Below are 13,476 nucleotides of genomic sequence, written 5' to 3'. Positions count from 1 at the left end.
TGTGTTCCATTTATATTTTTATTGTTTTTAAAAGCAGAGTATTATCTTATTTTGATATGTCAAATATTTTAAATATTTATAAAATTAGAATTTTTGTTTTTTTAATTTTTTATTGCATTATTGTCGAAGAATGTGTTGTAGAGAATATCTACATTTAACATTTTACTATGTGCTTTTGTATTTACTAAGTAAATCTTTTGAGTCTCATTTTTTTTGAGAGAGGTATAAATGAGTATAATCTGTAGCACAAGGCAGCTCTGGAATCATATACACTGCTTCAGTCTTGGTCATTTCTCTAAGTAGTCTCTCTGGGGCTCCCTTTCATCTCTGTGTCAGGGAAAGGAGTTCAAATTCTGACTCAAATATTTAATAAGTGCAACCCTGGGTAAGTTCCTTAATCTTTTTCTGGCTCAGTTTCCACTTCTATAAAGTGGTGTAATAGTACTTTCCTTGTCAGTTTGTTGTATTAAATGAGATAATATATGTAAGTGCTTTACAAACTTTAAGGTAATATACAAATGCTAGCCATTAGTTGTTGTTATTGTTTTTTTTGTTCACATTCATTTGAATCCCCCATGGGATAGCTATCTCAGATTTAAGGTACTCTGTAGTTTTATGTTCTTAAAGAATAACTCAAGAGCTCCTTTCAGTGTGCTTATCTTAGCCAGAAGATAGAATTGCCTCAAAGCAAAGGAATTTACTGAAATGGCATCTTAAGAGCAATAGTAACAAAGCATTCTTCTCATAAATTCTTCCATACTTAAGACAGCATAAGTGAGAAAAGATGGCACTTGTTGATAGTAAGGCCACACAAACAGACAATGGCCACATCATTCACTGAAAGGTCTCAGTGATCTTATGTGGTTACTACTGCATTACAGCATCTCAGCTAAACAACCTTTGTTGCCTACAGAGAACAGTATCTCCTACTGAGAGATTAGCTCCATTGCAAGATGCTATTACCAATGGAAGTGGGAGAGAAGAGAAACATTCACACACACCCTTCCCATGAAATGAGGAAAGTTAGTTATTCAAGAAAAACATTTTCCTTTTATAACTAGCTCTCCTTTCTGCAGCTAGAGGGCACATTCCTTAAATCTATGATTTACCTCAACTACCACTTCAGAGAATTCTCTATGTTCTTTTAAAGGGATGCCAGGAATATAGCCAATTCTTGACCAGCCAGTTGCTAATTCTCCTTTAATCCTATCAATTTTGATTAGATGAGCTCTTCACTAATGGTACAGTGGTTAGAGCACCAGCCCCAAAGTCAGGAAGACTAATTTTCCTGAGTTCAAATCTGGCCTCAGATATTTACTGTGGGACCTTGGGCAAGTCACTTAACCCCATTTGCCTCAGTTTCCTCATCTGTAAAAAGGGCTTGAGGAAAAAATGGCAAATCACTTCAAGATCTTTGCCAAACAAGGTCACAAAGAGTCAGACATGACAGAACTGACTGAACAACAAATCTCACTGAGTATAGAAATGTCTTTGTACTTTTAGACCTTAACATTTCATTATCTCAGTTAACTGCCCATTATCTTTAGTTATTTCATCAACAGACCTGAGGGAAATTCAATTAATGTGAGACATCCTGATCAGGTTTTCCCCTCCCATAAATCTATATTAAAAGTTTATGTTTGCCCTAACCAGAATTTTTTTTTTGAGAATCTAACATAGATGTTTTATCTCTTCTAAAGATCTCCAGTTTTCCTCTGTCAAGTAACCAAGGCTACCAATGCATGAGAACTTAAAACTATTAAAATACATATATAGAATAGAAAAGGAAATTGCTATAGACAATTCTCCTCATGCCAAATCTTTCTACTCCTTTCACCTACTGTTCACAATCCCTGTGAGATACGGTAACAATAGAAGGGTGCTATTTTGGATACTGAGGGGATAGTTCAGGGTGAACAGCCTTTATCCTTAGCCCCAGCATTTTCTGTCATCTCAATTGGACCATAAACTCATAGACTTAGAGCTGCAAAAGAAGTCCTTTTTATATAGCACTTTAAAGTTTGCAAAGTGTTTTAGATTGGTTGTTTTATTTGAGCCTCAGTATAACCCTGTGAGGTTAGTGCTATTATTTTCATCCATTTTACAAGTAAGGAAAATGAGGTTTCCAAAGGTTAAATGACTGTCATTAACTGGCTGTGAGTAGTCTTGGGCAAAGTACTTTATGCATCTGCAAGTATATGACTTTACTCATTTAGTGGACACCCAGATATTAAAATATCCCAAGTAGGATGCAGTTTCCAAGTGCAAAGTTCTATCTAATATATCACAAAGTGACCTTAGAAGTCACATAGTTCATCATCATAATGCTGCTGTTTGAAGCTCCCAGATTCCCTCGGGTAACACTGTGGCTGATTTCTCCAGAAAATTTAGATAATCTTGCATTTGCAAACCTTTCCCAATACTAGAAGGTAACTGGGTAGCTACTGCCATCTATTGCCATTACCTACATTTCCTCATGGGGCAGCAAGGTGGCACAATGGATAGAACACCAGACCTGGAATCAGGAAGACTTGAGTTCAACTGTGACTTCAAGACACTTAATAGCTATATGACTCTGGGTAAGTCACTTAACCCTATTTTCCTCAATTTCTCCATCTGCAAAATGAACTGGAGGAGGAAATGATAAAATCATTCCATATCCATACCCAAAAGGAGTATGGGACACACACACACAAAAAGAGTGGGACACAATTGAAAAAAATTAAACAACAAATCCTTCTTCTTTGTCACCATCTCCTGGAAGTGTTTCTCTTTCTCCCAGAAAAACCCTTTGGTACTTTCTGGAGATATGTCCTGATTTTGTTGTATCATGCATGGGAGAGTAATTCCCTTCCTATCAGCACATGTACCATTCTACCCCACTTTCTTACCCCTCACAAAGAAGAAAGAGGAAGAGAAAATCAGGAAAAGTTGCCTTCACTAAGTGACATGGGATCATATGCACACTAACTACAGAAGCTTGAAAAGAAAATGTGATGTGTTTTCCTGCCCTCATTATTTCACTAGGTTGATTTTACCAATTTATTTTATTGTTCACTTCAATAATTTCTCCTTAAAAAGCCCTTGTCTAATTGATATGACATGGTCTACTAAATGAAATACTGTTACCACCAAATATAATTATAGTTCTGTCTATTTCTTCTTACTCTTACTTAAAACTGCCAGTTTTTCTTTTATACTTCATTGGCTATGTGGTTTTGGATAGGATAAGATTGGACCAGTGTTTAAATAGTTTAGTGACATTTCTCAGCCAGGAAACATCTACTTCCAATGGTCCTGCTCTGTAATTTCTAGTCTTGCATAGTTGTCTAGTGCCACTAAGAGGTCAAGTTGCTTTCCCAGGTCACATGACCAGGATGTATCAGAAGATGGACTTAAAATGGAAGCTTTCTGACTCTAAGACTAGCTTTCTAGCCACTTTGTCACAGTCTTATCATATGTCTGGGATGTAAAATTATCATTATAGAAAATAATAATTGTTATATTGGTACTATTATCTCTTTCATTTTATGTTTCAGGTTGAATTCAGATAGAAATGGTCTTGTGACTGTTCACTCATTAATCTATTATTCTATTATATCTAGAGATAGCAAAGTAGCACAATAGACAGAGAAATGGACCTTGGGTAAGGGAAACAGAGCTTAAATCTTTCATTAGACACCTATTGGTTTTGTGACTTTAGGAAAGACATTTCATCTCTGCTGCCTCAATTGTAAAATGGGCAAAATAATGACAACCTTCCAGGGTTGTTGAGAGGATCAAATGAGATATTTAGCACAGTATATGGTACTTAAACATGTAGCACATTACTTAATTGACAATTTCTTTATTTCCTTCCTTTTTTCTTTCCTTTTTTTCCTTCCTCAATTGCTTGCTTGTTTCCTTCCTTAGTTCCTTTCTTACTTGCATGTTCCTTCCTTTATTCCTTTATTATTATTATTCCTTCCTTCCTTCCTTCCCTCCCTCCTATTTCATTAAAGTTTTGGTTGGAAGTCAGAAGCACTTCAGTTCAGAATTAAGGCTACAATTTCCTATTCTATTTCTTAAACACAAAATAAAAATAAAACAAACTTTTTCTTCTTTCCCCCAAAGTTTTAATAGTAAAATAAAAGGAATTTAAACCCCTTTGCCTTGTACCCATTTAAAGTTCTTGCTAGCCTTTATTCATTCTGTGAAGCAATAATTTTTATTGGATAGGAAATATTTCTCACTCTACACATCCTTATACATAGTCATCATGCTCCTCTCTCTTCTATTTATTTCCTGATGTTTATTTTCTTCCCTAGTTCTTTTTCCTGTTTATTTTCCCTGTTTCCCACATCCCTTCTCTCATAAGTCTTTTTAGCTTCCCATGGCTGATTATCCCTTGTTACCTTTTCTATTATTCTTTGCACCCCTTCTCTCCTCTCATGGTTTTACTCCTTCATCTTTGCTCCTTTCTTTCACATTTGCTTCAAACTTTGACAAATTTGTAGGGTTTGTTTTTTTTTTAAACCCTTACCTTCTGTCTCAGAATCAATACTATGTATTGGTTCTAAGGCAGAAGAGTGGTAAGGGTTAGGCAATGAGGGTTGCCCAGGGTACACAGCTAGGACATGTCTGAGGTCAAATTTGAACCCAGGACCTCCCATCACTGGGCCTGGCTCTCCATCCACTGAGCCACCCAGCTGGCCCCCAAATTTGAAGTTTTATGGATTTGTCCATACTCTGTCCAATGATGAAAATTACAACCTATCCATATCCACCTATCTAATAGTATTTTTGCCCATTTCCTCCCTCTGTGGGGTTGCGTAAGATGACACCTTACCCACTAGGGCCTTCTTTTAGACTTGTTGACATTAAGAAGATACTAATGGAGTGATACTAATATCACTTATTCCTCATTCTTGCTACATGACTAGTTCGATTTTTTTCCTGGTCATTAATCTCTCTGATGTAATTTGTACCATATCTATAGCACAGTCCTTCATTTTTCTTAGATCTATCCACAGAGACCAAGAAAAAAAAAGTCTATTCACTCTTCCATGTGATTGACTTCAATATAACTCACATCATCACTGAGATTTCTCCCTCCAATAGTACAACTATGGAGAATAATGAATAGAGTTTAGTAAGTGGATGGGGAAATGAAGATAAATACCATCTGCAAAAGGAGAACTGAATTGTGGAGGGTAAAAGGAGAAGGGAAAGAAATAAGCATTTTTAAATGTCTACTATGTGCCAGGCACTGTGCTAAGTGCTTTATAAATATAATCTCATTTGATTTTCACAACAACCTTATGAGACAGATGCATTTATTATCCCCATTTTATAGTTGAGTAAACTGAGAAATAGATGTTAAGTAATTTGCAGAAGGTTGCATATCTAGTAAGTGTCTCAGGCTGTATTTGAACTCATCTTCCTGACTCCAAACCTGGTGGTTTATCCACTGCCCCATATATGGTGGCTGTTCAGTCATTTCAGTCATGTCTTATTTGTCATGAACCATTTGGGATTTTCTTGGCAAAGATAATGGAATGTTTTCCATTTTCTTCTCCAGCTCGTTTTACAGACAAAGAAACTGAAAAAAGATAGTTCTTTGCTCAGGGTCACACAGTTAGTCAGTATCTGAGGTCACATTTGAACTCAGGTCTTCTTGACTCCAGGCCCCTTGCTCTATCCACTGTGTTACTTTGCTGCCCCCTCCATATATGGAAATTGAGTAAAAATGGGAAATTTGAAAAGTCAGAAAAGAAAAGTTTAAAAAGATTCTGATAATTAAACACTTACACACCCTACTTAAGTACCAAATGACAAGTTCCAGAGAAAACAAATATAAGAATAGCTTTCTCCCAATTTGGGTTTCTTTCTAGCAATCTTGATTTATAGTGTTTATATGTTACTAAATTTTAAGAGTAGTTTCAAGGTTCTAATCAAATGACAAAGACGTTTATAAACCAAATACCTGAATTTTAAAATTTCTTTCTGTCAAAGAATGAAAGTAAGACATTCGAATAACTTTTTTCTTCTTTTCTTATGGGACTTTCAGGCTATTTATGTAGCTGATGGACAGACATTTCTGAAATATCAATTGAAATTCTCAAATATCAGTGACTTCTACCATTGCTTTTTAGATTTTTCCTTCACCAATTGCTTTCTGGAGTCAGAGGTTTTTACTAGGTCTTTTTGTGGGTACAGTACAGTACAGATCATAATCACCCATGCCTTTCCATGCTAGGACACCCTTGCCCCATACCCTCTTAGAAATGCTCCACAGGTGATCCACCTAAGCTGCTGCCTAATTATTATTTAAGTGCTAATATAAAGAGTAGAAGGATATTTTCAATTTTTACATAACTAATGTGTTACAAATTTGTAAAATACATGGGAATGCTCTAGTTATGCAAACCTAATAAAGCAAACCAATGACATTATTCTTTGATTTGAAAATCTAAATGTAGTGAAACTAAGATTTTTGACATCTATAAATAAAATTGGCAGAAAAAATAAATTGCAAAGTAATTTCAACCCAGACATTTCAACAGCTGTAGTCATGGTCTGTCAAGCTTAAACATGTTTCTGATTGAAAAGCATATAGATGCCAGAAAAAAAAGTGAGCAAAACAGAAACCCTTGAATTTATGATTTCTAAATATTACTTTTTTGTACAATTAATTATGGAAGTAATGCCAATTTTCTATCAAAATTCCATGAAATACTCCGGATAAAGCAGGCCCTGCTTAAGAATTTGTTATTTTCTATAACTCTGTAGATTGGTTGCTTGGAATCCACAACATATTTTTTCCCATGGAAACCATTTTATATAAGGCAGTTATATTTCCAAGTCAGTCTACCAAAGTCTATTCAACTCACAATATGACATATATTTCTGAGGGAAATAAAGAATTTACATCATGTATGATGATGTTTCCATTGTGATGTGATTTCCATGGTCCAACTTGGGATGTCAGGGATACCTCTTCCTCTTCCATGTCATGGTTAGTGGGAATCGAGGACTTCCTGTACTGTCATATTCATCTCCTAAGTACTAGGAGAGGGGACACTCCCAGGCCATGTGATCTGGATGTAGAAGAAATTTTAGGGATTATTAGATTCAACTACATCATTTCCTATCTCCTCATCAGGAAACAAACATTCAGAAGTGAAATGAATGTCTATCACATAAGTAATGTTACAAGTTCTTGGGCGCCAAGTTCAGTGCTCCTTCTACTATACCAAACTGCTTCGTTCTGTGGTTAGGAAAGGCTCCAACAGTGAGGAGGCTAAGATGAGAATTCCAGTGACAGAGCAATAAAGAGTGACGGGAGGTTGTGGATGCTTTGGGGGCTTTGGGTTGGCTCCCCCATTTTCATTTCTTTTAAGTATCTCTTTTCATTGCCAATCTGCTTTGCTTTTCTGCAACATTCCTCTCCTCCTCCAGCTAATTTCAGAACAATGCAGTGTCACAATTTCTCCTTAATTTTTTTGTCTCTGAAGCATGTATAGAGTCTTCATATTTTGAAAAGGGGTTTTCTAGCCAGGAATAATGGGATAAGCCAAGAGATGATAAAATAAGAGAAGGGAAGATTAGTGTTTTAAGAAATCTTGAGGTGATGCTCCCAAATACCTTTACAAGTTTTCCTCATTTTACCAAACAACTTCATTTTGCTCTGAAAGAAAAGGCAAAAGCCATGTTACATAAATCAATCTTTGGGTACATAAAAGTATAATACAAAATTTATATTTCACTTACATTTTTGATGAAATACAAGAATCAGCATGTCTTCCTTATTTACATAAGATTAACTATAAACTGAATAGTTAATTGAGAAAGAGGAGAAATAGGAACAAGATTTGTTCATGGTAGATATGCAAGAAAACTAAGGCTTTTATAGAAATAAAGAAGAGGAGAAATCCAGGTAACAGAGAAAGAAGAATTCTCATAATTACATACAAGTTCCTGCTTAGCAGTCACTGAATCATGTAATCTCAAATTTGAAATGTAATCCAGAGGCCATCTAGTCCAACTCACACAGAAATGCCTGTGTCATATAGAAAATTCAGCACTGAGGACCTGTTACTGAGCCATAGGTTACTGTACCACTCCTAGTCTTGCTCTCAGTAAGGACTAGTTCAGGCCTTAGGGAACTTACCTATTAGGAGACGGGTTTGGATCCTTTGCCTCTCAATAACTCATTAAGCTCTGCTCCCCAGAATCCCAGGAAGAAATCCTTAAGACTAGGGTTATGACTCACAAAAGTCTAGCCTCCCTCAAAGGGGAAAGTAATAAAAATGTAGTCAATATACAACACATAGGAATGAATCATTTATTCTTTCATATCAAAAGACTGTTAGACATAGAACATTCACTAGAATAAAGTAAGTGGGATTCAGTAATTTAACTTATAATTACTATTATAATATGTTATCTCCCTTCCAGTGCCCATTTGATTTCTTTCAATATATGTCCTTGTGCTAGATATGGAATTTGGCCTTGTTATTTTTCCCCTGAGAATTCTACTGGTATCTAACCTGAGTGAGGTCCCTTTGAAGATCAGCAATTATTGTAACCTGAGAACTAGAAAAGTAAATTCCCATTCTCGGTTCTTTTTTTTTTTCCTAGAGACATTGTTCCCAGGATCTCAGAGCTTGTTTCTGTGTGGAGGCCATAAGAGCATTGTCTTCTTTGTCCTGATTAAAGCTATGTTTTTTCGTAACTGCTTTGGTAGTTCTGTGTTTTTCAAGGTTGACACAGTAAACCATCCAAACAGATTATTTCAGGCTGCTGTTGGTATCTCTCATCTGTATCACACTCCAACTTTGTATAGGGTAAGGACAGGGAGAGGCATGTAGCTGCCTTGAAGCACTCACATACATACAACAAAACATACACACACACACAACCAAACACATACATCCATATGAGGGTGGAGGTTGTACATCCAGGCTGAACCAAACCCCATTTTGGCCCAAAATGCTTAAGAGAGATTTAGGTAAACTTTGCCAATTATCTAAACACCTACAGGTACCTGGTCCATAATTTGAGATCATATATGTGGCAGCAGTCCCTCTCAGTATTTGCTGGGTCAGACACATTTCTGTGATTGCCCATAGTTCAACAAACTCCTGATTAAAGAATGGTTGTTTCCCAAATACACATTGGCCTCCTTGCCCCTCTACCCAGCAGCCCAGTGCTTATTCTCTCTCCTGAGCAGAATGCCTGTACCACTCTCCTCCCTTTCTCCCTCCCCTGACTGGGGAAAAGGGGAGGAGCAGCACTTGGTCTCTAGGAAGGGGGGTGGTGGAGTGTGTGTGTGGGGGAACAGCATGGGTCTCTAAAAGGTTCATTACTACCTTAGAGAATAGGGCCAAAATGGAAAAACTGACTGTTTACATAGGAGAGAGGAAAAGGGGTTGTAGCCTGAGGGTAGGGTAGTTAGGAGAGGCCTAAATACAATAAGAGAAACTAAGAAAATCTGAAAGGATACTTAAGATGACTATATCCACCTCTCCTATCCTGGGTGCTCCTTTGGGTGCTTGATGGCCTATTGTTCAGCCTGAGACAAGAGTCAGTCTAGGAGTTTCTGGAAGGTAAGTTCCTATGGGACAAAGGTAAATTTGGGGTTTCATAAAAGGTTGCCAATAGAGAAACAAAAAAGAGCCCCTGGTCTCAAGGAGCTCACAATCTAAACAGTTTGCTGTGCCAATAATTAGGTATTTTCCATTCTCCTTGGCTTGGCAGTGTTCCTACTACTCTTGCCAGACTTGGGCCAGTCCTCTTCTTGTTGGGGACCATCTTATCCAGAGCCTTGGGGACTCTTAAAGTCTTAAAGTTGCCAAGGACTCCCTTTGGAATCCAGTTAGATTTATCTTCTGATGGGAAATTCTGACTTCCCAACCTGATAAAGTCACCTCCAATCCTGGATATATCTACTTCAGAATACTTGTTTGCCCAAGATCAGAAAAGAACAAACACAAAAGGGGCAAAGGCAGTAGAAGCCACACTTCAAGATAAATTTACTATTTGTGGCTCCTTACACTCCCCACTACATGGCTGAGATCATCTTGCTTCTTTGATGAAAAAATATCTGTTTTTCCCCAATCATCATTGGACTCACATGACCCTACTTGAAGAATTTACCCTCATTCTTATGTGAATGCAGATGAACTCTACCCTAAGAAAGTTTATTATTTTAATATATTTTTTATTTTTATATTTTATTATAATATATTTTTATATTTTATTATAATATATAATATAAAAGTTTATTATAATTATAAGAAAAATTATTATCTAATAGAAAAGGGATATAAGAACTTGGAAATAGAGTATTATAAATAATTTATTCAGTATTATCAAAGACAGACTTTTAAGTCTGGCAACATGAAAAGGAAGAAATGTAGAGGACACTTTGATCAGTGCAACAGAGATAGAGCTAGACTTTGTCTCACCTACCTTATGTGCCACCAATCACTTGGTTGCCCTTCACTCTTTGACTCTGCACAAGGTTGCATTTCAAAGACTTAGATCATAACTTGAACCTATTAAGCTTCTTCATTCATCTCAATAACGCTGTATTCCTGTTAGGGTTCTTACAAGAGCATTCTGGTATATTTTATTTATTCGGAATATCAGAAGTGGAGGAAAACAAGTCACATCTAGCATTCATGTTACCCAGCATATGTTATCCTCCTAAAGTATACACATCGACCCACCCATGACAGTCAAGACAAGTCTAAAAGTCTAATTTCCTCCATTCAATATGGAAAGCTAGCAAAATTTGTCCAAGGCTTTTCATTCATAAAAAAACCTTTGAGGGAGTTGTGATATAGGAACTCAGGGTTTTCTATTGTTTCTCTTACATGAACCTAGGAAATTGTCTAACATCAGACCTACACTCAGCAAATCATGGCTCTGCTCTTATATCTCCAGCTCTGTCAAGTGTGGATACTTTCTACCTTCATTTCTCCAGCATTGATTGGTTCTAAGAGAGTTTTGCCCATACAACATCAATTATCTTGCTAACATATTCTTACTAAGGCAGTCAGAGGAGCTAACACCTTGGACTATTACAAGTAAATTGCCATTTACCTAATTTCCTTTCCCAGGTCCATTTTTGCCCCATACAACTCAGTCTCCTCTGTCATCCATAGCCACCTCTGATCCTTATAGTGTTCTATCCAAAATTTTGGGAGCAGGACACCTAAAAGTACCACAACTGTTAAGAATAAAATTATCTTGAGATATTGAGTTCTGAGTAAGAATATAAGTTTATTGATTATAACAGATTTATTGGTTAGGCCAGAATTATAACTGATAAAGTGATATTGTAATAAGGAGATTTTGCAAAGCTAGATGCATGAGAGGTTGCAAGGTCAAGATTCCACTTAGAACTCTTCCAGGAACAGGGGCTGAACACAGATAATGTTACTGGAAAAATCAGTTGGTGTGTCAGTTGTTGTGACTGGACTCCATTGAAGGGAGAATCTGAATCTCTCCTGCTCACAAGATAGACCAGAGGAATACCTGACTGAGTTTGGGGTACACCCAAACTCAGTATTTTCTTCCCTTTGACTGTTTGGATTTACTGCCTGCTTCCAGTTGCTGAAACCTGCTTAGAAAAGTGGATTTTCTACAGGACATTGCTGCCATCCCTCTGAGCTGCTGGCTAGACCCAAGGAGGACTCTCCTGTGTGAGATTTTTAAATCTTAAAAATTCCTAAGGCCCTGGATTGGCTTCCTCTTACCAAATCCCTTTTAAAATTATTAGTTTTTAGCAGTCAGATTTAGATGAGGAAATCTTAGTTAGTTAATATCTGGGTGGGTGATTGTAAATTAGATTTCCACCCCTTGCCCTTCCCTTCCCTTTTATTTAATAAACTGTTTATAAAATTGTATGGTTTCTTCCTCAAACTTTTCCCTTCCCCCAAGTTCCCCTTTTAACAATATAAATCTCCATGGTTGTCTCTCATAACCAGGGATCCCCTGAACTGGGTCAGGCAAAATGCAAAGTAGATTTTAGATGCTCATTATTCAGCCCCTCCCTTGACCATCCAAAGATATCTTTAAATAGTGATAGTCAATTAAGAGGTGGTCTATGAGACCCTCAGCCCTTCCCCAAAATCTGTTAAAAAGAAAGAAATTCTTTGGGATTCCCAAGGACAAAGAAAATGCAAAAAGTAGGAGACTAGATGGTATCTCTATCTCAGATTCCAGACAGAGGAAAATTAACATATAGGAATTAATACAGTATATGAAAAAATAATTGTTGCAATCACCCCTTTGCTTCTTGGGGAAACCAGGCCTCATTCTCTCTAAAGGAGCATCTCAAATAGCATGATTATTCATTACATGGGAAAAACACAAAAGGGATAGGTGACCCAATTCCTACTGTCCAGTTCATTATATCCAAGGACTCAAAGTCTCATGATGTAGCAGTCTGATTTCTGGGGTCCTCTGCTATTGTCATCTTCAGCCATCTGAAATCATGTTGGTCCTCAGAACTGTTCCTTTGGCAGATCTACTTTCCCTTGACCACTGACCTTCCCTTGATCAGGGTCACTGATAACTTTTCCCTCTAAAATTGTTTGAAAATTTGATCTTAATACAATTTAACAGTCACTAAAATTTTGCATTGCCAAAAGTTAGGTCAGATGGTGAGAGCTAACTCAAACCTTTTAATTCTAATTATATAACTATAAAGGATATCTAATTATGAAACTACAGAAAAATGTATGTTCTTGTACTTTTTGTTGTCTTTACTTCAGCCTGAACCAGATACCTGCTTTGGCAAATTGCCAATAATAAACTGAAAGGAACAACATTGATAGATACCCAATTTTTTCAACTTGGAATAAGAATATGGTCAATGTTCTTGAAGCAGTTAGAAACAGATTTGGCATATATAGTAATTAAAATGGGTTTGACAAATATAAGAATTTTAAAAATAGTTGTGGTTGCCATTTTAAAAAATTAATTCTTAAGGCACGTTGCTGTTAGTAGCTTTAATAGCTTAATTACAGCAAGGTAGAGATAGTAAAGGGGGACATGTAGGAAGGAGGTAGAAAATATTGCCTAGCTAAATACTCTAAGTCCGGATCTGAGTGCCTCCAGACCAAAGAGAGCTTCCCACTAAAGACAGGAGACGAGCAGAAGAGCCAGTGTCTCTGGCCAGAGTCTCCTCACCCCAAGGGAGTCACTGAAGCTGAATTCCTCAAGCCACCAATGCTGAATCCAAGGCAGAATTGAATGCCTAATCAAGCTGAGCCACACCAGACTGAGCAGCAAAAAAGAACCAAGCTGCCAAAAGACCAATTGGCCAAAAGACTCCCAGGGTCCTAGAGGTTCCTGTTTATATGCAGTTTTTTCCACCTCAGCTCTCTCTGTCACATATCAGGAATCAATCAAAGTTTCTTAATTTGCCTAGACAGTGCCTATGGGATCTACCTCCCATCCTCTGAGGGTGTGAACTTTTAT

The sequence above is a fragment of the Monodelphis domestica genome, chromosome 3 (genome assembly GCF_027887165.1).
Source record: "Monodelphis domestica isolate mMonDom1 chromosome 3, mMonDom1.pri, whole genome shotgun sequence".
Lineage (NCBI taxonomy): Eukaryota > Metazoa > Chordata > Mammalia > Didelphimorphia > Didelphidae > Monodelphis > Monodelphis domestica.
Note: the sequence above shows the minus strand (reverse complement) of the source record.